Raw genomic sequence first — 5,760 nt, forward strand, 5'->3', positions numbered from 1 at the left:
AGATGCAATAACGATTTTTGTCAATTGCTGATTGAATCTCATCTTCTAGCGTATTGAAAATGTAATCTTTAAATTCAGTTTGTGAACGTTTGTCTATTTGCTTGATATATCAGAATCTGTACAGCACTTAGAATTGTATGTGTGTTTTTATATGTATGTAGATGGATGATATTGCTCAGCATATTGACATGATGAGTCACAAGCAAGCCTGCATCGACCTGGAGAAGGCCACTCAATTCATCACACAAGTATTACAGGTAAGTAGCCTGACGATGTCATACTCATAATTCTAGTAAGAATATGAGTCTGAGCAGGGGTTAAATTGGGATTTTCTATGTGGGGGGGCTCTGATCCGGAGGGGCAAATTTCACACATCACCGTTAAAGTTGTATTAGTATTGGTTGATTCACATCCATATGAATGGATGACATGACAAACAAGTGGTGGGAAATGGAAAGTATTTGTTAGTAGGTTACTTTTCTCTAATCACAGGGTCAATGCTAAAATACACTACTCACCCAAAAGCCAGATATCCCTAACTTTTTGTGAGTAGTGTATGTTCAAGGACCAATGCATAGCCAGGAGGAAGATTCAGATGATGAGCAACCATCCACAAGCACTGAAGCAAGCAGCCAACAACTCCAGCATTTTTTATATGTTGCTTGATATCTACTATTTTGAGTGTTTGATGAGGTCACATTAAGAGCTGATTCATAGATACAAATACGTCTGAAATTCATCCAGCTAGGAATGAGAAATGTGATTCGGAGATCGCATAGACTACTTGCTAAATCATTTAGAATTAGCAGCATTGTTCTTTTTAACTGGCGCTTGCGAGTTGACACACGCTATCCCTGCATTTCTAAGGTTAATTTTTCCTGCTTAATGAAAATGCAAGCCCATGTCTAATGATATTAGCCTATTGGTGATGATCGACCTCTTTCAAAATACCATGCACCTTTAATTTAGTTTCTCTTACCTCGCCATTCACCTGTCTACTACAATATGTCTGATGATGACCGATTGACGTTGTGTTGTCTGATCACGGAGGAGGAGCTGCTGCGCAAGTTTCGTGCGCGATATGCCTACTTCTCAAACTTGCTCCAGATGTCTAGGCCAGCCTTTCCCTACCATTATTTAGATTTGTGTTTTAAAACAACATAGATTTACAATGGAAAAGTTGTAAATGAGTAGGACATCATTGCTCGTGAATGGACTAGGCAGACTGCCAAAATTGTCTGGAGCTGCTGCGCAGCAGATCTGCTTTGCAGAACTCCAGACCCGGCAGCTTATGTGCCGGGGCTCCGCCCCGGACAGCCCCGGCCCAATTTAACCACTGAGTCTGAGACCGAACCATTGGGCTGTGATTATGGGGCGTGTTTCAACGAACCAGGAAAGAAAATTCCTCTTCGCTGAATTGGATACCTAGAACCAATCAGAGCAACGTAGTATTATTACCATCTGATAGATTAAACTTTTACCTGATCCCGTAGGAAGGACGGCAAAAACATCTTTGCAATCGACAAATGCCTTGATCGCGTTTCTCTGTTCCTCTTTCAAAATGAATGCGCTGTCAATATCTGTTGAGATATGCCTGCTCACGTTACTTAATTAGCACTCAAGGCTAGAAGCTACCATTTGTTTCAATGTTTTTTTTGTCTACGCGTTAGCATAACCTTTCAATAATGGTCTAGAGTGCTTCAGTTAAGACCTACAATCCTCGGCAACATTGATGTTGCGTATACACAACTAACCGAGTCAATGTAGACATAAAAAAAGTCGTGTAGATAGCTTAAATCATATACAATATGTCTCACTAAGCTCCCGAGACGGCGCCATCTTTGTTCGATGTACAGTACTGTGCAAAAGTTTTAGGCAGGTGTGAAAAAATGCTATGAACTAAGTATGCTTTGAAAAATGTAAACAATAAATGTTTATTTTTTATGCATTTACATGGTAAGACTGAGCACAGCAACAAGACACAACGTAGTTATACTGCATCAGCAGGGTCTCTCCCAGACAAAGATTTCAAAGCAGACAGGGGTTTCAAAATGTGCAGTTCAAGCTCTTTTGAAGAAGACGTTGAGGATCGTAGACGCAGTGGTCAGCCAAGGAAACTTAATGCAGCTGATGAAAAACCCATCAAGCTTATTTACCTTCGAAATCGGAAGATTTCAAGCAGTGGCATCAGCTCAGAACTGGCAGAAACCAGTGGTACCCAGGTACAGACATTTACTGTCCGGGGAAGTCTGGCCAGAAGTGGTCTTCATGGAAGAGTTGCAGCCAAAAAGCTCTACCCCGACAAGGAAACAAGGCCAAGTGACTGAACTAAGCATGAAAACATAGAAACTGGGGTGCAGAAACATGGCAGAAGGTGCTCTGGACTGATGAGTCAAAATTTGAAATATTTGGCTGTAGAAGAAGACAGTTTGTTCGCCGAAGGGCTGGAGAGAGGTACAATAATGAGAGTCTGCAGGCATCAGTGAAGCATGGTAGAGGTTCCTTTCCAGTTTGGGGCTGCATTTCTGCAAGTGGAGTTGGAAATTTGGTCAGGATGAATGGAGTCTTCAATGCTGAGAAATACAGGCAGATACTAATCCATCATGCAATACCATCAGGGAGGCGTATGATTGGCACCAAATGTATTCTGCAGCAGGAACATAACCCCAAACATACAGCCAATGTCATTAACAACTATCTTCAGCTTAAAGAAGAACAGAAAGTCCTGCAAGTGATGGTATGACCCCCACAGAGCCCTGATCTCTACATCATCGAGTCTGTCTGGGTTTACATGAAGAGACAGAAGAATTTTAGGAAGCCTACATCCACAGAAGATCTGTGTTTAGTTCTCCAAGATGTTTGGAACAATTTACCAGCCGAGTTCCTTCAAAAACTGTGCGCAAGTGTATCTGGAAAATTGATGCTATTTTGAAGGCAAAGGGTGGTCACACCAAATTTTGATTTAATTTAGAATTTTCTTCTGTTCCTTCACTGCATTTTGTTAATTTATGAAGAATTGATGAAAATAAACTGTTAACACTTCCATTTTTGAAAGCATTCTTAGTTTACAGCATTTTTTCACACCTGCCTAAAACTTTTGCACAGTACTGTATATTCTATCTATATCTGTCCATCAACGTATAAAGCCCGCCCTTACAATTTGATTGGTCAGATTGCTTTTCTGTGGGCTTGAATACCTCCCAACTAGTTCAATTCCAGACTGAATCTCCCAGACCAAAAATTTTGTGGGCTGAGTTCAGGCTGGTATCCAGGCTAACAGGTAACAGCTGCTGTCACACACACACACACACACACACACACACACACACACACACACACACACACACACACACACACACACACACACAATCAGAGCTGCAGAGCTGTGATGCGTGTGTGTATTTATCAGCATGAAGTAGGAAGGAGCCAAGAGTTCTGCTTGTTGATTCGCCGCCTAGAAGAGAGGGAGGTGGAGACTGGGCGGAGTCTGATGGAGCAGGCGGAGTCAAACAGACAGCTGAAGCTAAAGAATGATGAACTACAGAAACACCTGGAGGGAAAAGACAACTCACTGTCACAAGCCAACCAGGTATGTGTGTGTGTTACTAAGGAAAAAGACAACTCCCTGTCACAAGCCACCCAGGTGTGTGTGTGTGTGTGTGTGTGTGTGTGTGTGTGTGTGTGTGTGTGTGTGTGTGTGTGTGTGTGTGTGTGTGTGTGTGTAACTAAGGAAAAAGACAACTCACTGACGCAAGCCACCCAGGTGTGTGTGTGGAAGTGGATGTTCCTTCAGCTTGTTCCTCTTGAGGTACATTGTGGATTCTGAGGCCTAGTGGGGAGAAGGTGTGTGTTTGTATTGTTTGTGTGTGAGTGTGTGTAACTAAGGAAAAAGGCAACTCACTGACACAAGCCAGCCAGGTGTGTGTGTGTGTGTGTGTGCGTGCGTGTGATATAATGTGTGTGTGTATGAATGAATTTGTAGTTAACGTGTGTGTGTTCATACAGACTGTTGCTTTCCTGAAGAATGAACTGAGGGACCTGCATCAGCAGCTACGAAGACAGCAGAGTAATCATAGGTACACACACACACACACACACACACACACACAGACACACACACACAAACACACACACAAACACAAACAAACAGACAGACAGACAGACACAAACACAGATGCGCACGCACAGACACACACACACACAGCAAGCAGAGTGGGCGTAGGTACGCACACACACACACGCAAAGCCTGCCTGCCAGCAGAGTGGTCATAGTTATACAAACACACCCATATGTATAGGTTATAATGCCATTTCCCTTAGTATTATTGTGCTTTATTCTAGGGGTGTAAATCACACCCATCATGGCGATTCGATTCAGTATCGATTTCCTGACCCAACGATTCGATTATTTTCGATACTCATGAATACACCACGATACGATTCGATTTCGATTCGATTCGATTAATTTGTTCTTTTTTTTACCTTACAGGCTAGACAATGTTTCAGATTTGAAATAAATCAATGAAAGCTGTTATATCGTTATGCATTTTTCATTTATTACTAGATGGCAAAACCTCAAGGCAACATTTGCTATATGGGGCATACAGAAGTTATACAGATATATTGCTTAGTATAACTCTTTGAAAATATCTATCCTAGAATACGTCTACTTCTTTTGTTCAGCCATGATTGTATTTTATAAGGGTTGCATTTTGTATACAGAAACTTATAAAATATGAGATACTTCCACCACAATATGAAAAGGTTGCCAAAATACACTATGACACAGCCGAATTCACATGATTAAGAAAAGAGACCCACTTAAAAAGTGATCTTACAGATTACAAATAAGTCTATGTTTGTAGGCTGAATGCCACTATATGGGTTCTTTTACAAGTACATTTCAAAATTTTGCCTGTGGCACCCACTAACGCAGTACAGATTTCACCTGAGGAAAAATACTAATTCACTGGGACATATTAATTTTTAACCATTGAGTACAGATTTGCTCACCACAATTTTGGCAACACTGATGGCAACACTCGAAAAATGTCTCCGAATCTTCCTTTCGTTTACACCAACCTGGGGTTGGGTCACTAATTCGGCATACTTTTGAATCGAGGTTCCAAAGTGAGTAGATTCAAATCCGCTAGCGTATTGGTGTTCGTATAAACCCTGATCCGCACACTTTCTAACCTGATGATGTGATTGCCCCACGTGAACGCCTTGCAACCTCAGTCTGAACCCTAATATACCTTGCTGCATCACTTCATAACAGCAACAACATAAACAAAATCGATGTTGTTAAGAAGCTGGTTAGGAAACGTATGACATTAACAAGCCACACTTTAATCTATCACTGTTTAATCTAGTATTTGCATCAGACCATTGTTCAAAACCGTTTTTTAAAAGTGTCAGCAATAGCCTATATGAGCAAATCTGAAAATGTGAAAAGATTTTTATCATAGACGGAAGTTTCAAAACGGTAACTATCAGTGTAAGATGTACGATTCCCAGCCGAAATTTTTTTTTTGTGAATGCCAGAATTGTCCTGCGAACTTCGTAAGTTAAAATTTCTTCTTAACTACAATAGTATAGTTGTATTTTTATTTACTATATCAGTATGCTACTTATGCACTCATTTCCCAATAGGCTACCAAGGCAAATTATATAGGTAGGCTACCCTCAAGGTCAGAAGTTAACATTTGCCAAGTACCAAATTCGTGTAGATTTTGTATTTGATGTGTAAGTTTCGGAAGC

Source organism: Sprattus sprattus (genome assembly GCF_963457725.1).
Source record: "Sprattus sprattus genome assembly, chromosome: 6".
Lineage (NCBI taxonomy): Eukaryota > Metazoa > Chordata > Actinopteri > Clupeiformes > Clupeidae > Sprattus > Sprattus sprattus.